Source organism: Bombina bombina, chromosome 3, assembly GCF_027579735.1.
Source record: "Bombina bombina isolate aBomBom1 chromosome 3, aBomBom1.pri, whole genome shotgun sequence".
Classification (NCBI taxonomy): domain Eukaryota; kingdom Metazoa; phylum Chordata; class Amphibia; order Anura; family Bombinatoridae; genus Bombina; species Bombina bombina.
Window position 1 is genome coordinate 903,341,206 of NC_069501.1, and position 24,459 is coordinate 903,365,664.

A 24,459-nucleotide genomic window follows, 5' to 3' on the forward strand; every position below is an offset into this window, starting at 1 on the left:
CTAAAGTTGCAAACCATGATCAGGCTTTTTAACACCAATGTAAAATCAGTCCTTTTGTATGAAGCAGAAACTTGGAGGATACAGTGATCACCTCCAACAAAGTCCAGACATTTAGCAACATATTTTCTAAAAAAGCACAACAGATTGTGCACATACAATTTCTGCACCTTCGTATTTTAAATGTGGATTATTGCACATTGAAATCAATATTGTGATTAACATACTCATCATTTATTCATACTACTTGATTAAGGAATGCAATTACAAACAGGCACAACACATAAATCCTAAATTAAAATTACTTGAACTCCTATGTTGTGTGAGTATAAAAGTACTGTCTTACAAAGGTTGAAAAAATGCTTTGTTATATTTCACCATGCTTCTGCTATTGGGAGTAATATTTAGAGTATAAGTCACACTGTTTAATTCCAACTATCTGAGACATAGGGGCCCATTTATCAAGCTCCGGATGGAGCTTGAGGGCCCGTGTTTATGGCGAGCCTGCAGGCTTGAAATCTTCACAGAAAGGTTTTAGAAGACAGCACCTCAATACCTTTGGCTTATGGGGCACGGAACCCAGGATCTGCCTTGTCCCTCAGGTACTCCAAAGAAACAAAAGATTGTTCCAGCCACCAACAATTTTAAAAGACCTTTATTCTTTCATTTTGGGTCCAAGCTTGGACCCAAAATGAAAGAATAAAGGTCTTTTAAAATTGTTGGTGGCTGGAACAATCTTTTGTTTGTTTGGAGCCTGCAGGCTTGCCAGAAACAGCAGTTATGAAGCAGCGGTCTAAAGACCGCTGCTCCATAACCCTGTCTGCCTGCTCTGAGCGGACAGACATCGCCGCAATTCAATCCGATCGAGTACAATCGGGTTGATTGACACCCCCTGCTTGCGGCAAATTGGCCGCGAATCTGCAGGGGGCGGCGTTGCACCAGCAGCTCACAAGAGCTGCTGGTGCAATGCTGAATACGGAGAGCGTATTGTTTTCCGTATTCAGCGAGGTCTGTCGGACCTGATCCGCACTGTCGGATCAGGTCTGACAGACCTTTGTTAAATAGACCCCTAAGCTCCTTCTATAGCGGGAGCTATAATTATCTTTATACTGACTATTATATTTTAAAGCAGTCTTATTTAGCCAAGGAGTAAGCAAAGTTAAAAAATAACGAGTATAGTCTCTTTATTTTTTTAATTATTTTAATTTAGTATGTATGTGTTGTGCCTGTTTGTAATACATTCCTTAGTAAAGTAGTATGAGTGAATGATGAGTATGTGAATCACAATATTGATTTCAATTTGCACTGACCCACATTTAAAATATGAAGATGCAGCAATCTTTTGTGCACAATCTATTGTGCTTTTTTTAGAAAAGTATTATATACATTTGCTAGCAAACCTTCTTAACAAACAGTCACCTAGATTACGAGTTTTGCGCTATAGAGGGTGTGAAACGAATGCAACAAAAGTTGCATTATTTCACCCCCCATAGCGCTGCCATTACAAGTTTCTGAAAAGCCTCCTTGTGCATGTGAAATGGTGGCGTTAAGGTCCATATCACACAAAAGCCAACGGCTGCTTTGAAGTGCTTGTGCATGCTTTCCCCATAGACATCAATGGGGAGAGAGTGTTAGAATAAAAACTAACACCTGAAGCACGGAATGAAAAGCTCAGTAACGTAACCCCATTGATATCTATGGGGAAAAAAAGTTACGTTTAAACCTAACACCCTAACATAAACCCCAAGTCTAAACACCCTTAATCTGCCGCCCCTGACATCGCCAACACTATAATAAAGATATTAACCCTAATCTGCTGCCTCCGATATCGCCGCCACTAATAAAAGTTATAAACCCCTATTCCGCCGTTCCCCGACATCGCCGCCATTAATAAAAGTTATTAACCCCTATTCTGCTGCTCCCCAGCAACGCCGCCACTATAATACATTTATTAACCCCTAAACCTCTGGCTTCCCACATCACTGCCACTAAATAAACCTATTAACCCCTAAACCGCCAGCCCCCCACATTGCAAAAAACTAAATTAAACTATTAACCCCTTAACCTAACATCCCCCTAAATTTATAATAAAATTACAATATCCCTATCTAAAAATAAATAAAAACTTACCTGTGAAATTAAAAAAAACTAAGTTTAAACTATAAATTAACCTAACATAACTATTATACTAAACTATTATACTAAAATTTAAATAACTACCAATTAAAAAAACTAAATTACACATTAAAAAACCTAACCTAAATCAGCCAATAGGATGAGAGCTACTGAAATTCTATTGGCTGATTTGAATAGCCAATAGAATTTCATTAGCTTTCATCCTATTAGCTGTTTTGAACAGCCAATAGGATTTCAGTAGCTCTCATCCTATTGGCTGATTTAAATTTCAAGAATCAAATCAGCCAATAGGAATGCAAGGGATGCCATTTTGAAAAGGTTCCCTTGCATTGAAGATCCAGTGTACGGCGGTGACCATATGAAGAGGACGCTCCACGCTGGATGTCTTCAAGGATGGATCCGCTCCGTGCCGCCGGGATGAAGATAGAAGTCGCCGCCTGGATGAAGACTTCTCGCTGCCTGGATGAAGACTTCTCACCACCTGGATAAAGACTTCTCGCCACCTAGATGAGGATGGATGTCCGGACTTCAAAAACTGTGAGTGGATCTTCCGGGGTTGGTGTTAGGTTTTTTTTTAAATTTTTGTGTGTGTTTTTTTTTTTTTTATTAGGGTTTTCGGCTTTAGGTAAAAGAGCTGAATGCCATTTTCAGGGCAATGTAAAAGAGCTGAATGCCCTTTTAAGGGCAATGCCCATACACATGCCCTTTTCAGGACAATGGGTAGCTTAGGTTTTTGTTAGAGTAAGGTTTTTTATTTTGGGGGGTTGGTTGGGTGGTGGGTTTTACTGTTGTGGGTTGTGTGGTCTTTTTATTTTTTTCCAGGTAAAAGAGCTGATTTAGGGGTTAATATGTTTATTTAGAAGTGGCGATGTGGGGGCTGGCTCCAGGGGATGTGGACACATGGGAGAGTAAAGTAACGTTAATTCAGTTAAGAATAAACTTTAGCAGGCTTGAATCCTATTTTTGGACAGGAGTTAGTTCAGTCAGAAAGCGGCCACTGACAAACAATACCAAGCAATGCTGTATTAATAAGGATGCCTTAAATAGAGTTCTGGTCTGAAAAGGTAGACACCTTCTTAAAGCAACAGTAGCAGGGCACATACAGGCAAGGCAAATAACACACCTGGAGAGTCTTCGTTGACAGCCTAAACCCCAGGAGGGTTAGCAGGCGTAAGTAAGTATATGTGTGTGTGTATGCATGTGTGAGTGCATGTTCATATGAGTCAGTGTGTGTATGTATATTTATGGACTGTATTAATTTCACTGTTAAATGCAATACATATAATAAGTTTTACTGGAAAATGGTGGAGTGTGGACCAATATCTATTATATAATACAGATGGTTTTGCTACTTTGCCAAAGGCTCTTTAGTAATGGGTGGTAAATTACTATTACTTATCAGATGTGAAGATATTAAAATTACTATAATAACAATAAATCATTTTCTCCTGTGTTTTTTTTTCAGTGGCCAAGAATTATCTCTGCACCCAGATGGCAAGTACCTTTGGCTCACCCCTTGGGGGGTATGTAAACATACAATAATACATTGTGGCTGAAGCAGTCTAAGGGCCGATGATCTAAACCTCGACAGATCATGGTTTTTCTTGCCGACCGTCACAGGGGCTGCCATGGTGGAATTATCATAAAAAAGGGGCAGTCCCTGCGAGTGGCGAGATGTTTACTTTTGAAGGTAATGGAGCTTGCTGGAATGGGACACTTTGCTCTGTAGAGTGAAGTTATCAGTGAGCAGGGGAGCTGCTTTATGCATATAGCATCTTACAAACGCCTATATTTTCGTATGTGTAGCAGGTCTCAGTACCCCAGACTGGGTATACCCACTAAAGTCTGCTTCCCCCTGCCAAACGCCAACCAAAAAACCTCCACTGGATACCAGCTACTATTAGAATAACGGCCACTGCAAGTTGTTATAGCTACCTTCAAGAACATTAGCCGAGACTGAACGCTTGAGGGTCAAAAAAGGAACTGCTTTATTGCACAGAAAACAAACTGCTAGATTACGAGTTCTGCGTTAGCCTTAAAAAGCAGCGTTAAGGGGTCCTAACGCTGCTTTTTAACGCCTGCTGGTATTACGAGTATGGCAGGTACAGGTGTACTGCTCACTTTTCTTCTGCAACTTTTGGCTACCGCAAATCCCCTTACGTCAATTGCGTATACTATCTTTTTAATGGGATTTGCCTAACGCTGGTATTACAAGTCTTGGAGAAAGTGAGCGGTACAGACTCTACCTCCAAGACTCCTACCGCATTTAAAAGTCAGTAGTTAAGAGTTTTATGGGCTAATGCCGGAACATAAAGCTCTTAACTACAGTGCTACAAAGTACACTAACACCCATAAACTACCTATGAACCCCTAAACCGAGGCCCCCCCCACATCGCAAACACTATAATACAATTATTTAACCCCTAATCTGCCAACCGGACATCGCCGCCACCTACATTATACCTATGAACCCCTAATCTGCTGCCCCTAACATCGCCGACACCTACATTATAGTTATTAACCCCTAATCTGCCCCCCCAATGTCGCCACCACCTACCTACACTTATTAACCCCTAATCTGACGACCGGACATCGCCGCCACTATAATAAATGTATTATCCCCTAAACCGCCGCACTCCCACCTTGCAAACACTATAATAAATTTTATTAACCCCTAATCTGCCCCCCCAACGTCGCCGCCCCCTACCTACAATTATTAACCCCTAATCTCCCGCCCCCAATGTCGCCGCTACTTTAATAAAGTTATTAACCCCTAAACCTAAGTCTAACCCTAACCCTAACACCCCCCTAAGTTAAATCTATTTTTAATAAATCTAAAAAAAAATTCTAAAATTAAATAAATTAATCCTATTTAAAAAACCTGATAAAAAAACCCAAATATAGCTACAATATAACTAATAGTTACATGGTAGCTATTTTAGGATTTATATTTATTTTACAGGCAACTTTGTATTTATTTTAACTAGGTACAATAGCTATTAAATAGTTAATAACTATTTAATAGCTACCTAGTGAAAATAATTACAAAATTACCTGTAAAATAAATCCTAACCTAAATTACAAATACACCTAACACTACACTATAACTAAATTAATTAAATTAACTACAATTATCTAAACATAAAATACAATTAAATAAACTAAACTATATTACAAAAACAAGCAAACACTAAATTACAAAAAATAAAAAAATATTACAAGAAGTTTAATCTAATTACACCTAATCTAAGCCCCCTAATAAAATGAAAAAGCCCCCAAAATAATAAATTTCCCTACCCTAAAATAAATTACAAAGTAATCAGCTCTTTTACCAGCACTTAAAAGGGCTTTTTGCGGGGCATTGCCCCAAAGTAATCAGCTCTTTTACCTTTAAAAAAACCCAAATACAATACCCCCCCAACATTACAACCCACCCGATCCCCCCTTAAAAAAACCTAACACTGCCCCATTGAAGATCACCCTACCTTGAGCTGTGTTCACCCAGCCGGGCACAAGTGGTCATTCGATCCGTCCAGAAGTGTTCATCCGATGGGGCAGAAGAGGACATCCGGACCTGCAGAAGTCTTCATCGGACCGGGGCAGAAGAGGTCCTCCATCCAGCAGAAGTCTTCATCCAAGCGGCATCTTCTATCTTCATCCATCTGGCGCGGAGCGGGTCCATCTTCAAGACATCTGACGCGGAGCATCCTCTACTTCCCGACGACTAACGACGAATGAAGGTTCCTTTAAATGACGTCATCCAAGATGGCATCCCTCGAATTCTGATTGGCTGATAGGTTTCTATCAGCCAATCAGAATTAAGGTAGGAAAAATCCAATTGGTTGATTTAATCAGCCAATCGGATTGAAGTTCAATCCGATTGACTGATTGGATCAGCCAATAGAATTGACCTCACATCCTATTGGCTGATCCAATCAGCCAATCGGATTGAACTTCAATCCGATTGGCTGATTAAATCAACCAATCAGATTTTTCCTACCTTAATTCTGATTGGCTGATAGAATCAGCCATAATCTAAATCATGAATATCCTATACTGAGACTGTCAGCATCTCCATATTCATACCCAGTCAGATACTACATTGCCCTTTTTAAAAATGGGGGAACGGAGGCGGAGCTTACAGCAGAGTGAGGTGGCTGCAGAGAAACGGAGCTCCTGCATTTATAATCTTAAACTTATAGTATATCCCAAAATGTCCCTGTTTATTTCTATTTATTACTTCCCCTATTGTTTATATATATAATCCCCATTTTAAATTAAGCACCGAGACTCACTCCGCTATAGTTGCGGTTCAGATATTTTGTTACCTGGTGCAGCCGCATCTCAGAGAAGTCACCGACAACCCCTACAGAAAGTGGCCCATTTCTAAACACTTCTCTGTGATTAAACAGTTCGGACCTCTGTTCCAAGGACACAAGGGGATGGTCTGTCTCTATCCTCACCCACATTAGCCTGAGGAGGAAGACCGCGAAAATCAGCCATCTTAGTTGAGACCCAGCGAGTGAGAGAAAGAGAGTGAAGGAACACACCAGTAAGCGGCTGAGCCATGATTCATACCACCTTGTGCTTAGCCCTTCCTATCCGGAGCCAGGAGTGGAGGCAGTCTCACCTATTGTCGTTGGCTTCCCGGACAAAGTGCAGCAGCCCAGTCACAATCATTGTGGAATCCTTCTGATCACAGTGACGGCGGTCCCTGACTATACCGCCTTGAATACATGTAAGTGATCTCTGTTGATGACACGCTGCACACACTCTCTTAATTAAAAGATAAGAGCCTCCTGTCGCACCCAATTCAGATGGCTAACACAGCCCACACCTAGTCACAACGCAGACACTTTAGATACTTCTATAACCAGGATTAGAAGACCTTGGAAAAGGCGGCTGCCCTTTATATAGCTCACACTCTAATATAACCTTTACCTTATTGTCACGCTTAGAATTTTAACCTACCTATTTATCTACTGTTCTCCAATTTCACCACTGACTTTGAGCAATTGTGGAGGCCTTCAGCTACCACCTACACAGAGTTGTTCAATTTGGACCTAGACATTCCTTACATTACCTCGAGCCTCATAGCTCTCAAGCAACGGACCATCCTGATTTAAGAAACAGGGCCTTACTGCATATACCTTCTAGGTACTAGATAAGGAAGTTTACACGCAAGGATCTAACTTCACTTATATAAGGGAACATTTGGCTCCCCCTCAACCCACCAGGGAGTGAAAACCTAAGATTGTCTGGTGTGATTTTTGCATAAAACAGCTCTTGACATTGGATCTTACCTAAGGTCCTTCCTCTCAGTGACTACAGTTAGTCCCCTCCTCCCTTTCCCGTAGGATCTAAGTACCTTCGGGTCATATCACCTCTCCTTTTCCCGGCTTCGCCAATAGGAGGCATATTCCCAGGAGGGAGACTATACATCTGAGATATCCTGGAGTGGAGATAGTCTGCTTCACCTGGCCTGTGGTCTGGGATGCTTACCAGTATAACTATTTATCTCACTTTTGAAGTCTACCCCCCAGCCTCACTCACAATCAAGGAAGACTCCCTGCTAGAGATTCATTTATTGCTCTTACTCATCAAGTCACTCTTGAGATCCTACTTTCATTAACCTCTATGGCTCATACCACAAGGAAAAAAATGAAAAACCAGATAAACCCTAAAAGAACCCTAAATGATCACTTTCATAGTAAAATCACTTCGGACCCAGAGGGATCAGAGGATGACTCCAGAGATGATTCCACAACATATAATGCTCCATCTAAATCTCCCAACCCTTCCAAAGAATGGCAAGGTATCCCACAGTCTGCTGTATTGGACTCCATCAAAGCCCTCTCAGAGAAGATGGATACCCTTTACTCGTCTCTCAGACAAGACCTGAGACAATCCGTAAGTGAACTGAAAAGAGATATAGCCTCTCTCAGAGAGCGCACGGAAACTCTTCAACGAAAGCACGAAGACCTGAGCATAGATCACTCTAATCTTCTTTCATATTCCCAGAACCTTGCCGAACAGATCTCAGACCTAGAAGCGAAACTAGCAGATATGGAAGATAGGTCTCGTAGAAACAACCTACAGATCAGAGGTATCTCTGAGGACATTAGCCCAACAGACTTACTCAAATATCTCTCTGGTCTCTTCGGAGAATTACTTGGATCCATCACAGAACAAGAGTCCCTTATAGACAGAGCTCATAGAGCTCTCCATCCATGGAATTCATCTTCTGATGCACTAAGGGACGTTATTCTCAGATTACATTACTTCACCTTCAAGGACAAGGTTCTTAGAGCCTCATTTGAGAATAAAAATCTCAAAGCACCATACGATTCAGTCCAAATCTTCCCGGACCTATCCCCATATACACTCGCCAAAAGACGGACATTCCAACTGTCCTGTGTCGCCTTAACCTTAAATATAGGTGGGGCTTCCCTGTCAAGATCTTTTTTCAACACGAGGACCACACCTGTGTAATCTCTTCAACAGAACAGGGGATGAAGATTCTCCAATAGCTAGGACTTACTCAGGCTGCAGACCGTAACCCTAAATCTCCCGGACAGGGGGGGAACCTCAACATATCAGCACCTGATTGGCAACCTCTTCCCAGGAGACCCTCCTTGCAGACCAAAAGAGAGGATACACCGGGTCCCAAGAGTCCCCCTTAACATCTCATAGGATCTCCAGTTTTAAGACCGAGTAATCTATCTGGACACATTAGCTGAGCACACATACACTTATCTTAACCTCTCTACTCTATTTAGCTCGCTAAGACCATTGAAAGACTCTACAGTGATGGGCGAGGGTGACTGACCTACATCCATCGATTATATTTTGAACTTACATACGGGTACCTCTCTTACCCTTGTCATAATGACAGCTCAAATGTACCATACTCATTATGTTTGTAGGATTAACCAAGACTCTCCATTTACATTAACTGGTTGTATGCTTAATCTCTGAGCTTCTTTCCTTGATGGGTATTCACCCCCACAGTTTGTCCTTGTAAATGGAAGCCTATGTTTGTATTTTACGGAACCCCAGAAGCTGTTAGTCAAGAATCCGCCTAAGGTAATACAGGTGGCTAACACTTCTTCTCCACATTCCCTATGATAACCTAGAACTATAAAGCTCCCCACACTGAGTTAACTTTTGTAGTCTTAGAGAGTCATAGAACCTCAGTATTTGCCCTTAATTAGCCAGGCTGTACTAATCTCATTGCTCTCTATGTAGATTTAACCTAGGGTGTAAAATATGATCAGAGTTAGATCTTTCTTATGCATACCTGAACCTTTCTCATTGTTCCCTACCTCATTAGTTAGAACCTTGTTTCTTTCACAATGTCATGGGTAATTATAATAGATAAAAAAGGTTTTTGTTTTATTTTCCTTTTTTTTAGATACTTGCTCTAAATATAGCGTTTGCACACTTAATTTAGATTTATGATCCTACACTGTTGATTGGATAGTTAAACCACTGTTGTGTTCCTCTTTATCAGAATTTTATAGATTGACATATTATATCCTCCGTATACTCATTCCCCCACCTATTGAGTCCTTTGACCCTTCTCATCCACCTCCTTGCTCATACCTTGCACCATCTCCTGTCTGGGGGGCTCCCCCCCCCAGCTCCTCTACACATTTACCTATCTATACCCTTCTGTTATAGTCCATACACTTCCAAGATCCTCACTCATCCCAACTTTGCTCCACAACTGCCACCTTGCACTCTGGTTATTCCCTTACCTTCTTTTCAGGTAACATATTCTATACTCCGCCTCCTCTCCTACCCTTCCCCATCCAACTGTCTGCTGTATCTCTTTTACACCTTCTAGTTATGCAGCTAGGTCGCATTTTAACCCAGATTCCTACCCACATTTAACTCTCTACTTTTGCCTAAGGGGCCCCAATCTGTCAAACAACCTACCTACATACACTTCCTCTCTATAGTCTGTCTACTCGCTCATCTCATCCTGCCTCTCCCCACTCCCCTTCCCCCCTTTTTTTTTTTCTTTTTTTTTTTTCCTCTCGTCTTATAGAATGAATAGTCTTCGCCTCCTCAACCTCAATGCCCAGGGTCTCAACTCTCCCACGAAACGCAGCTTACTGACAACTTTCCTGCGAAAATCCAAGACTGACATAGCGTTTATTCAAGAGACTCATTGGACGAAGAACCAAGGTACCACATATACTTCTAGGGGGTACCCGATAGTATTGAAAGCTTCCTTTAAGTCCAAGTCCAGAGGGGTAGCCATATATCTCAGCAATAATATCAAATACGAACCCATATACTTAGAATCTAATCCTCAGGCCCGATTCATTATACAAGTTTGTAAAATAAATAATCACTTACTAACACTAGTAAAAATTTATGCACCTAACTCTAAACAAATTGGATTTCTTACAAAACTTTTAAAATAGGTGTCGGCTGTGAAACAGGGTGAACTAATATTGGGAGGGGATTTTAATCTTATCTGGTATTATACCCTTGATAGAACGGGACCTAAGATTTCTACCTCAGAGAGAGCAATTCATCCCCTTTCCAGAGCCTTTCAAAATGTAATACTCCAATATGACCTATATGACTGTTGGAGAACATTACACCCGCTGGACAGGGAATTCACCTTCTATTCTTCCCCACACAAATCTTTTACCCGTATTGATTATTTTTCTGTCAGCGCCCGACTTCTAGACAATATTTCTAGCATAAAAATACCATCAGTATCGTGGTCAGATCATGACGCTGTAACTCTGACTATGGGACCACACTTAACTTGTTCTTCCCCCCCTTTATGGCAAATGAAAACCCACCTAGTCACAGACCCCGCTCTTAAAATAGGAATCCAAGAGAAAATAATAGAATTTCTTTCTATTAACGACGCCCCTCAGATCACAACTGAGGTACTTTGGGATACACTCAAAGCTGCTTTGAGAGGCCACTTTATCACTCTTGACGCTGAAGCCCATAAACAAAGAGGGACCTCTTTAGCTACTCTCTCTGCACAGCTCCGAACACTTAGACGTTCACTTAGGCATCGTACAGCACAAGCCAGAATCGTGGCCATCAAGAGTTCAGCTGGCAAACCAATTAGCTCACCTAGAGGGATTGGAGACACCTTTAAATCCTATTATCACACTCTCTATAATATTGAAGAGGAATTGGATTGCCCCCCCGTCTACGCCAACGGATATTAGACTCTTCCTGAACTCCCTACACTTACCCCTTCTCTCACCAGATAGCTTTCCGGTACTAACCGACCCTATAACACTTGAAGAAGTACAAATTGCAACTAAGGATTTGAAATTAGGTAAATCCCCCGGACCAGATGGCTTTACAGCCCACTTTTATAAGGCCTTTCAACCACTAATAGCCCTGATTTTATAATGAAGAACGGTTCCCTTGATGGAGAATTTCTAGAAGCAACAATCACCACAATTTTAAAACCAGGGAACCCCCCTGAACTATGCGGTAGTTATCGCCCTATATCCCTCCTTAATCTAGATACAAAACTATATGCTAAAATCCTCGCCAATAGACTGTCAAGAGTCATCACCTTCCTGGTCCACTCTGACCAAGTGGGATTTGTCCCACAGAGGGAAGGACCAGACGCCACCAGACGGATCCTTGATGTTTTATCAAGCATAGCAAGTAGGAAGGTCCCATTTCTTGCCCTGTTCCTAGAAGGCCTTTGACAGGGTAAGATGGGAGTATTTTTGGATTATGATGCAAGCCTTTAATATTCCAGATGCTTTTATCCGGGCAGTACAGGCTCTATACTCATCCCCTTCGTCTAGAGTAAAGGGAGTGGGATTTAGGTCAGATCCCCTCCATATAACCAATGGCACTAGACAAGGGTGCCCACTCTCACACCTTCTTTTCACACTAGCAATAGAACCCTTAGCACAGGTGATTGGACTGAATCCCCAAATTTATGGAGCACAATTAGCAACTTCTTCCCATAGTATTTCCCTCTACGCGGATGATATCACTTTATTTCTCACTTCCCCAACTACCTCACTTCCAGCTGTATTTGACCTACATAGACTCTTACATATAAATGTCTCCACTCAGGAACTAACTCACCTACAAAATAGGTACCACTTTCAATGGAATGCACATGCCATTAAGATCTTAGGCACGTACTTAAGCCCCAACCCAGAAACCACAATTACGAAAAATTTCACAAACAGAATTTCGGAACCTCCTCTCTTCATGGGAGTTCAGAGAGAGCTCATGGACAGGGAGAATAGCTGCGATAAATATGTCTTTTATTCCCAAACTTACCTGTTTAGATGTATCCCATATAACATCCCCAGACCCCTGTTGAATAAGCTACAAAGCCTTATCACTGCTTATGTATGGAGAAGTAATAGACCCAAAATGTCTAGAATGACACTTCAGAGGCCACTTACACATGGGGGATTAGCCCTCCCCAATGTTATACTATATTATACAGCTGCTAGACTATCACATCAGTTTAGCTGGAGTCTTATAGAGGATCACCCTTGCTGGTTTGACGCAGAAAGGACAGTACTTCCGTTAGGACTTAATCTGTCCGACCTCTTGTGGATCCCCCCTCACTATAGGGAAAAACTAGCCAACTTATCCCCAATAATTTCGGATGCCCTCAAGTTTTGGGGTCAGACAAGACACAACCCAGATCTGGCTCCACACCGCTCCCCCACGCTCACTCTGAGTGGTGCCCTCTATTGTCTCCCGGATTCTCACCTCTTGTCTTGGCGAGGTCTTGCCCCCATGTTGGCCATGGATCTCTATGACCGAAGTCAATGGCTCATGCATACACAGTTCTGCGCAAAATTTGAAATCCCCTCCTCTCTATATTTTGAGGCTTTTCATCTCTGCACAAGGCTGAAATCTTGGGGATATCCAGGGAAAAACTTAAGGCCACCCTCGAAATGGGAGACTATATGGACCCAAGGAAAAGGCCTTATGCATGCCCTATCTTTTCACTACAATCTCCTCCTTGAACCCACCACACTTCATACAATTGCCCAACACAGAGCCTGGGAAAGGAAGATAGGCTTCTGTCATGGTTCAGCCTGGAATTGAACCTGAGACCTGTTTATATTTCTGCTGCTGTTCTTTCCCAGCCTGTTGTTTTACCACTATGCCACCAGATGGCTTGATCACAGGATAAGAATATTGTGTTTTTCTGTTTGCTGCAACTTTGGCTCTCTGGCTCCACCTGCTTGCCAGCTGAAACAAATCATTTAATCAGCAGCCTGCTTTATCTGGGATGTTTGTTTGCAATTCTGGGCCTTGGATTAAGAGTGATACTCTGAAAGACTCTCTGCTCCTGTATCCTGTGTGAAATACAGATTTGTTGGATTTCCTGGTTTCTGATTTCTGCTTCAATTACTGACTACTCTTCTGGATAATCCCTTGGCACTGTGTTTCATTTTGGGACTGATTTCCTGGCAATTGATCTTGCCTAAAACTCTCTTTCCTAAGGACTGACTCAGGTACTTTTGCTTGTTTGTTTCCTGATAATACAAAGTTCCAATTGCAGTCTATGCAAATATCCTGTTTGTTTCTACAAAGTTCCAAATTGCAGTCTATGCAAATATCCTGTTTGTTACTACAAAGTTCCAATTGCAGTCTATGCAAATATCCTGTTTGTTTCTACAAAGTTCCAATTTGCAGTTTATGCAAGTATCCTCTTTGGTTCTACAAAGTTCCAATTTGCAGTCTATGCAAATATCCTGTTTGTTTATACAAAGTTCCAAATTGCAGTCTATGCAAGTTTCCTGTTTGTTTCTACAAAGTGCCAGTTTGCAGTTTATGCAAGTTTCCTTAAAGTACCAGTTCTACAGCATATGCAAGTATTCTGTTTGTTATTACAAAGCGCTGTATTCCTGAGTGTTATTACACAGTTCCAGTCTACAGCATATGCAAATATCCTGTTTGTTATTACAAATCCCTGCATTCCTGCCTGTTATTACACAGTTCCACTTCTACAGCATATGCAAGTATCCTGTTTGTTATTACAAAGCCCTGCATTCCTGCCTGTTATTACAAAGAACTGTATTCCTGCCTAATACTACAATCTATAGACTTTGTCTTATCTAATTTCATATCTCTACATTGCTTTATCCTATAAATAAAACCATCTCCTTTATTTCCTAAAACGTTGTACCTGTTTAATTATGCCTAAAAGGAAAGACTCACACAGACAAAACACAACATTAACCCCCAAACCTGACACCTCTGCACAACAGCTCCTTTTACTCCTGAACCTGCTCCCTTGCAGAGTATGACTGAATGTCAAGGCCTTACATTGGAGATTGCTGAGGTGATTCACTATTTGACTGAAGTGTCAGAGAGAATTTTGTCTGTGGACTCTCATCTACTACAACTTAACTAACTTCTAAAATCTTTTCTGGATGCATTGAAGTCACTTATCCAATATTTCACTGCGGGATTCCAGACTTTACAGGATAGCCTGAAAGACTTTTTCAATAAAAAATGTTTTGGGTTTGGCACTCCTACTCCTGTGCCCACTACCCCAAAGGCTGTATCCTTATCAATCAAAAGGAGGATTTCAACCCCTCTTACCGCTGATGAAATGACCAGAAGGAGAAATAATGGCTTATGTTTCTATTGTGGAGCTACTGGGCATGTAATATCCTATTGTCCAGTGAGACCACCTAAGAAGTCTGTTCCGCAGTCTCCACCTCTAAGTCATCAAATGGACAGGCTACAGAGAGGAAGTCAAACTGTGATCCCACTTCGGATTCCTCTGGAGATGAGCTCTGCATGGGTTCTATTTTACATCCCCAATTTGATCAGCCTAGGACTGCACCTTTCAAAGACTCTGATTCCTGTGAAGTACTAACATGTCATCCACAGAATCCTAGTACTATGAATCCAGAGGTTTTCCTACCAGATCCAGCTACATTCTTATCTTTGTGCTTTCCAGAAGAAATGTCTAACTATTCAACCATTGAAGATGATACTGATTCTGACACTTGAGGGACAGTGCTTCAAACTGCTGTACGGACAAAAGGTCCTTTACCACCTTTACCTCAGACCCACCTCTCCAGAACCTACAAGCCTAGAACTGCACAGAATCCAAAGATGAGTCCTGTTGGGGCCCTCTATACAAATTCCAGTCCCCAGAATCCTCTTCTGAAGAGCCCTTCAAAAAAGAAAATACCCCCTGATTGTGCATATGCTTCTGATGGCACTCTGGTACATATTAAAGATCTGGAGTTATATGAGAATGCCAAGTCTGCCCAGAGGTCGTCCTTGAGGAGGGGGTACTGTCATGGTTCAGCCTGGAATTGAACCTGAGACCTGTTTATATTTCTGCTGCTGTTCTTTCCCAGCCTGTTGTTTTACCACTATGCCACCAGATGGCTTGATCACAGGATAAGAATATTGTGTTTTTCTGTTTGCTGCAACTTTGGCTCTCTGGCTCCACCTGCTTGCCAGCTGAAACAAATCATTTAATCAGCAGCCTGCTTTATCTGGGATGTTTGTTTGCAATTCTGGGCCTTGGATTAAGAGTGATACTCTGAAAGACTCTCTGCTCCTGTATCCTGTGTGAAATACAGATTTGTTGGATTTCCTGGTTCCTGATTTCTGCTTCAATTACTGACTACTCTTCTGGATAATCCCTTGGCACTGTGTTTCATTTTGGGACTGATTTCCTTCTTTAAAGGGACAGATTTCTGCTCTGTCTATTCTTTTACACAAGCGTCTGGCAGAAGTTCCAGATGTTCAGGCATTTTGTCAGGCTTTAGTTAGAATTAAGCCTGTGTTTAAACCTGTTGCTCCTCCATGGAGCTTAAACTTGGTTCTTAAAGTTCTTCAAGGGGTTCTGTTTGAACCCCTTCATTCTATTGATATCAAACTTCTTTCATGGAAAGTTCTTTTTCTGATGGCTATTTCCTCGGCTCGAAGAGTCTCGGAGTTATCTGCCTTACATTGTGATTCTCCTTATCTGATCTTTCAATCAGATAAAGTTGTTCTGCGTACAAAATCTGGGTTTTTACCTAAGGTGGTTTCTAACAAGAATATCAATCAAGAGATTGTTGTTCCATCATTATGTCCTAATCCTTCTTCAAAGAAGGAACGTCTTTTGCATAATCTAGGCGTAGTCCGTGCCTTGAAGTTTTACTTACAGGCTACTAAAGATTTTCGCCAAACATCTAACCTGTTTGTTGTTTACTCTGGACAGAGGAGAGGTCAGAAGGCCTCGGCAACCTCTCTTTCTTTTTGGCTTCGGAGTATATTCCGTTTAGCCTATGAGACTGCTGGACAGCAGCCTCCTGAAAGGATTACAGCTCATTCTACTAGAGCTGTGGCTTCCACCTGGGCCTTTAAAAATGAGGCCTCTGTTGAACAGATTTGCAAGGCTGCAACTTGGTCTTCCCTTCATACTTTTTCCAAATTTTCCAAATTTTATACTTTTGCTTCTTCGGAGGCTGTTTTTGGGAGAAAGTTTCTACAGGCAGTGGTTCCTTCCGTTTAAGTTCCTGCCTTGTCCCTCCCATCATCCGTGTACTTTAGCTTTGGTATTGGTATCCCACAAGTAATGGATGATCCGTGGACTGGATACACTTAACAAGAGAAAACATAATTTATGCTTACCTGATAAATTTATTTCTCTTGTATTGTATCCAGTCCACGGCCCGCCCTGTCCTTTTCAGGCAGGTCTAAATTTTAATTAAACTACAGTCACCACTGCACCCTATGGTTTCTCCTTTCTCGGCTTGTTTCGGTCGAATGACTGGATATGGCAGTGAGGGGAGGAGCTATATAGCAGCTCTGCTGTGGGTGATCCTCTTGCAACTTCCTGTTGGGAAGGAGAATATCCCACAAGTAATGGATGATCCGTGGACTGGATACACTACAAGAGAAATAAATTTATCAGGTAAGCATAAATTATGTTTTTTCATTTTGGATTTCCCAGGAAACAGACCACCATCACTTTAACCAAGCGGATCGCACCTTCCCCCACTGGGGGCACCACCTTTGGATACCTCTCATTTTTGGGACTCTCCCAATCAGGAACTTTATTTTCATTTTTATTTTTTATTTTTATTTTCATTTTTCAATCACTATATAAGCAAGTTTGCTTTCTTCAATTTTTGCGGACACTTGACCTCCTTACCAGTATCACCCCCCCCACTTTTTTTCTTTACTGATTGGCCAATCTTTTTTCTAAGTCCTATTAATTAGACTTAGTTGCGCAAAGTATTATTTGTCTCATATATGTACTTCACCATATTTTTTTATTCTGTTTTAACATTAAAACATAGATTTATTGTATACTATTTGCTCTTCTCCAGCACAGTGAAATATTTTGTTTCTTTTTGTATCCAGCTAAATTGCTACTGTTCGCCATCCATTATTGTTGCTATTTATCCTCTCTACTGTTGCTATTTATTATAGCTATAACACACACATATAAGTTATTAACTAGTTTTTATTTCTTTATTTGTCTTATTGCCGCAAACACTAGCAGTTTTTAGCCTATACATTTCCCTCTGACAGTTGGAACATCTTATCCTCCCTACTACATCATAAGTGCCTTTATTCAAATGCAAAATAGTCCTATTGTGTCTATTTATCTACTTTAACATTACCAGCTGTACCCCTTTTCCTGTATCTCCATCTATACATTTATGAAGATAACGTATTTTCACAGTATACTCAAGCCTCAATTTGAGGCGCTCCTTCACTCCCACATTTAAAATTCCTCCTCAGAGGAAAAGTCTATTAAATTATCGGTCTCTGGAGCCTTAGGCTGGGGGGAGAGGTCGACTACCTCCTCTCCCTGGGACTCCAGAGATGTCACAGGTGCAGGGCAGAGGTCAGTGGCACTCTGCCCTGTTGCCAGCACTTCTGCTGGTGTGGCTCCCTTATCCAAGACCATAAGCTCGGGCCCAGTCTGCTGATCGGGGTCTAGCAGCTCTTGGTAGCTTATTCCCAGTTGCCACTCTTCTTAGGAAATGTCCAATAAATCCCTGATCGCTACACCATATCCCTCTGCAGACTCTGAGGCATGCTGCTGAACAAGATCTAAGAGCCTTCTATATGCCTTTTCTAGCTCCTATTCATGGGCAGCTAGGTGATCAAGATCGTCACTCAGCCTGGGTACTTCTGTAAGGTTCAGCCTCAGCTCTCGATGCTCCAGTATGTCCTCCTGATGCCACTCTGCTGTACATTTGCAGTGGGGGTCCTGTGTGAGACTTACTAATAGCAATCCAGGGCTGCTGAAGTCATAGCCCTCTGTAGGATCATCCGTCTCCTTCTCTGGACACACCTGGGCTGCATACCACCGCAGTGCCTGGTATCCTTCATCCAGCTCCATCTCTGTCTGGACCAACCCATCCAATTTGACCATCTATTCCTCCCATGGTTGCTTTCCCAGGAACTGCATTCTTAGATCCATCTGGAGCCAGTATTGCTGCTCTGGAGTAAGAAGTGATGTCCCCTGGTAGTCCTGTTCGAACTGGAGAGCCTCGTACCAGAGTTTCCTTCTAACCATATCCTTCCAGGCCAGTTCGCCCTCTGCCAAGATAGGGCCATAAAACTGGGCCAGAGCTGCCTGCAATCTCCACTGGATTTCATCCTCCATTTCCATAGGTCCCACTGGTGGTTTGGAACTGCACCATAAGGAGGAAGCAGATTCCACTGTTGCCAAATGTAGCAAATAGCAGACCAAGACACACTTCCAATCTATCTAGAGTAGAAAGAGAGGCTAATATAGCCCTACAAAATATCAAAGATATTGTTATTAAAAATTCCGATAAGGGGGAAAGTGTTGTAATTATGGATAGGAGTGCATATGTGGCTGAAGCAGTAAGATAACTAAGTGACCCAGAGACATATGTACTTCTTGTAGGGGACCCTACCAAGCACTTTAGGGCACAACTTGTGAGCCTTCTGGATGATGGTGTGGAAATGGGCTATTTAGAAAGAAAAACTTTTAGTCATTTAATAGTAGACCATGCTGTAATACCCATTTCCACCACCTCCCGAAGGTTCACAAAAGTCTCGCAGATGTCAAAGGTAGACCCATTGTGGTGGGTATAGGGTCCCTCCTGGAACCTTTGTCTAACTGGGTTGATCAGTTCCTTCAGCCACTTGTACACAAACTCCCTAGCTACATAAGAGATCCAACACATGCAATAACTAGGATGGAGAATATAGAGTTGAGAAATGGGCACGGCTGGCTAACATTTGACGTTGTGTCATTATACTCCAGCATCCTCCATCGGTTTGGCCTAAGGGCCATACAATTCTTTCTAGATCTTTTTACGGATTTGTCAAATTTCTTTTAGAGCATAATTTCTTTATGTTCCAGGGCTGTTTCTATCTCCAGAGATGTGGGACTGGCATGAGGACAAAGTTTGCCTCCTCCTATGCCAACCTCTTTATGGGGTGGTGGGAATGGTTCCACGTCTATGGAGATAGGAACCCCTTTATTTCCCAGATTGCTAGTTATGTACGTTACATCGATCATCTGGTCTGGGGATTCAAAAACAGCACAGGAATTTGTACAATATCATAATAATAACAATGTAAAGATCAGTTTCACCCATGAATGGAATAGAAACAGAACTCATTTTTTGGATGTCACCTGTGTTTGGGGGTATTGCGAAGGGCCAATTTATTTGCATAAAAAGGAACTGTACCTAAGAAGGTGATTTCCTGAGAGAGAGTGGAGAGCTCACTAGACGTTTACGACAAAGAGAATACCCCAAAAAAGTGGTAACAGGTGCCTTTGCTAAGGTTAAAGATATGGACAGGAATGCCCTATTCAAGGGTAAACAATCGGGAGGTCTCAAAATGGTTGAGAGGGACATGAGTGAACCTATTTTTGTCACAGCATTCTCGAACCAATGCAGGGAAGTATGCTCTATATTTAAGAAAAAATAAAGGTACCTTCAGGTGTGGTAAGAGATCTTCTGGTTCTTGTGACCATGTGTGTGTCACGGACAAGTTCCACTCTGCTGACCGCTCGGAAGAATATGAGACAAAGGGTTTGCGTAAACTGTACAAGAAAATTCATAGTTTACTTGATCTACTGTACTATTTTCTCTAGGCAATATGTGGGAAGAACCACATGAGAGGTGGGTACGAGAATCAAGGGACATCTCTCATATATCTCCAGTGAGAGACCATGCTCGGCCCTGTCAAAACATTTTATAGATGTGCATCATGGCAATGTTGGGTCCTTTATGTGGCAGGCTATTGAACAAATAGTGAGACCTCCCAGGGGTGGCACCAAAGTACAAATTCTGAATCGACAGGAGATCTTTTTAATCCAAAAATTGGATAGCCTGCTACCTAGAGGATTCAATTTTGAATTTGATATCATCAACTATTGGCAAATATGATGCCTGGTGCTTTTGCTGTGGCATACTACAGTCTATAATATACAATAGGTATTTATACTCAAGGGTTCATTCCTGTCCCCCTATAACCCTACAGAGATGTTATGATTCACATTTTGGGACACTATGATCTGTCTATTTAAGATTCAAGACATAATAGATGTGGAAATGTTCTGAGTACCCTTTCTATGGCGAGTACGTATCCCAGTCATACAGAATGGTATTAAACAGGAGTGGCAGCTCTGTTTCCTGTTACGGCCGAGGTCAGGATAGTGGATAGGTGTATGTACCTTCCTGGGACTTGGTCATGGCTATGATTTAGACTGTGAGCCCCTGTATGTAATCACATAGTATCATCACTTGGATATAAAGTCAGATAACTACTCTAAGAGCTCAAGAACAGAGATATATATATATTCATGCACATATACTTACATTCACTATTTTTATACCACTGTATATATTTATGAATTTGTCTTGTTTGGGAAACAGCATTAATACAATTAAAATGTAGTTTCATCCTACTAATAGTTACTTTACCTCTTTACACTAAATAGATATAATGCATTCTTTTTCTTCATAATGTCAAAGAATATAAACATATGTGTATGTTTTACTACTCATTCTAACACCAATTTCGTGAACAATATAGGTATATTTTTTTTAGCTCAAATTGATGTAAAATTTGTGATAAAGTGTTTTAATGTATCCTCCTATTACTTGCATTTTCTCGCTATGGTTTGTTATAAAATGTACATTTACTTCAATGAGCTATGTTAGCAAAAAAACATTTGGTCTTTCAGGGGATCCGTCTTATTATTGTCAACATAAGAATTAATTATTCCCTGTATGTTAAGATTAACTGTATCAGGGGTTAACAATGAATTAACAATGAATTAACAATCAGGGGTTAACAATGAATAATTAGGTAGCAGCCAATGAGATTGTTTTTTTGTTTTTTTACCATTTTTAAACAAGACTAACCAGTATGTGATTTAAGTCTATGATTACAGCCGTAAGGACCAAAACTGGTCAGACCATTTTTTTCTTGGCTGCTCACCCTATCTAGAATTCAGCTATGTCATTACTTTGCCGACTTTTTTGACTTTTAACTCATGTAATAATAAAGTTTATATTTTTATTTACAATTGGAGCTGTACCGCACTGGACAATTGTTTATTTTTTTCAAAGCACTGGTGCTCCTTAACTTTCCAGGCGACTATACCTACACAAGCCAAGAGCCTATCGCAAGCCACGCATGCATACCCATGACGTCACGACATTGGATAGCACACACAAATTGTGACTGCTGTTTGCCGAGGAGCTGATCGGAAGGGGAAAGAAAGGCTGCTATAGCAGGTGCGGGACTAGAGAAAGGTCTCCAGCTGCAAGCTTCCAGATGCCGGTTGCAGTCCCAGAGGGATCCGGCAGACAATACAGCGGGTAAATCCAGTTCTCACCGCTCATGAAGTGGGACATATACATACAACAACGTTGTGCTTCCTTCTTTACACTCGTCATCACTGGAAAAGGGGTATGAGGGATATATTCCTGGTCCCGTATATATGCCAGGAATAAGGTTGTCTTTTTGTACACGGGTGGGAGGAACATCCTGACTGTGAAGTGAAAAGTGTGTTGATGTACACAATGAAAGAGGTAATTAAGGGAATGGACTCTCACCCTATTGATGTGTGACCAGTGACATTGTATTAATTGATATGGACATTTATTAACGGATATATCCCCATAAGATATATTTTCTCCTTTTTCTAGGGTTATAAATATTTTGATTGTTTTAAGAAAAGCTTGCCACCTTTTTGTTTGCAAGAAAAAAGTGAGATCTGCAGTGCGAAAATCTTTGCAAAATTATGCTGGGATTAAAGAGACAATTTCAAATATGCCCATGGAACACCCATGCTCAACCCATTTTACAAATAAATAACAATTGCACTTTGTATTTTCTACTTATGAATTTCTGTATGTTTTTGTTTATGCAGTGTACTTAAATTAAGATTTATGCTGTGCATATATCATATGATTTATTCACGTGCAATTCACATACAAATGTTACGTTTTTGATCAAATTTGGTGATGAATTTTGTTACAATTTTTTTTGCATATCTTTGTGTGAGTGGTTCAATTATTCATTTTGTAAGATTTTTAAAATACGAATTTTATTGTGCACTTTTGTAATGTATACATCTCCTCCCCATATGAAAATGCAGTATACCCCCCTTAGCGAGGCATCCTGTTCCACCAGGGAAATAGGCGTACTGCCGAAAATTCTTTAACAATCTTGCCAGCCCAGAGACCTTTTGATCATCGACCCTTAGTATTTTCACAAGCTACCAAGCCATCCATAATAAATTATAAAACATCCAAACTATCAAGAGTAGACTATAATGTGATTCCATCCAAACTATTCAAGTGTTTCTCCACCTCTGCTTTTATATGGGTAGATTTGGTTTCTGAGTATGGTATCATTAGAGTATAGGAAAACACATCATTTATATGTAATAACTGATCAAATATGTATATCATATGAACACTTCTTTGTCACATCTGTGCTATGTCCTACATTTAGTCTGTTTCCCAGGGTCAGGTTTGTAGTAATATTCTTTCTGCTTTCCCACTGGGTGTTTCTATGCTTGGTTATATATGAGCTAAAGCCTACAGAACAGGAAAAGTGAAAACATGAAAGAGAAGGTCTCTGGAGGTTACTAGAAGTGTCTGCCTACTCAGTGTATGCAAGAGATTATATACCCCTTTAAATATGAAGAAATTGATTTATCATGGGGATAAATCTTGTTTGTACACACAGTACATAGTCCATATTAATGCCAATGATAAAGCACTCCATTAAAGGGACAGTCTACTCCAGAATGTATATTGTTTAAAAAGATAGATAATCTCTTTATTACCCATTCCCCATTTATGCATAATCAACATGGTTATATTAATATACTTTTTACCTCGGTGGTTGCTTTGTATCTAATCCTCTGCAGACTGCACCCCTTATTTTACTTTTTTTGATGGATAAACATTTTAGCCTATCAGTGCTGACTCCTAGCTAACTCCACGTGCGTGAGTACAATGTTATCTATAGGGCACACATGAATTAACGCCCTCTAGCTGTGAAAACCTGTCAAAATGCACTGAGATAAGAAGAGTTTTTAATGGCTTAGAACTTTGCAACAAGAATACCAAGAGAACAAAGAAAATTTGATGATACAAGTAAATTGGAATGTCGTTTAAAACCGCATGCCCTGAGGGGCGGAGTTAACCACTAAACTGAGAAGTCGCATCTTTAACTGACACCGTGGGATATCATCAAAAACACGACTATATCTGACTAGAGGATACTAAAAGTTCTCCATACAGTACTACAACAGGTGTACACCTGCCCAAGCTACTTATTGGATACGTTTGGTGAAGACCCAGAGACCTAACGGACCGCCCGACCCAACTCCGACATTGTGCTGTGGCCGCAACCACCTGAGGCACATAACTGACAAAATAAAACTAGCTTGCCTCGCGAACGTCCTCCATACTTGGACACTACGGAGGGTCGGGGATCCGCTCCGGAGCACAGAGCAAATAGTGCAGCAGCTGGTTCCCCAGGATCCTCCTGGGACTGACTGACAGCCATTCACCCGGAGGCCTAACACAAGAGACCACACAAGAGAGTGGAGGCCAGAGGCATAGACAGGCTGCCGACCTGAACCTGAGGGTAAGACCGAGATCAGTAATGCAAATCACACACAGTCCAACCTTGTAAAACCTATTTGCCTGAATCCGGGTGTGTTTCCCCTCTAGCTAGGCCCTAGTTTGTCTTTGGCGCAAACCGCTACATCTTTCTTCTGGCCCTGTTTCCCCAGGGTAAAACCAACACCTGCACCACTGCCCTGCTTAAGAACTGATGTTTGGGGACTACAGCCTG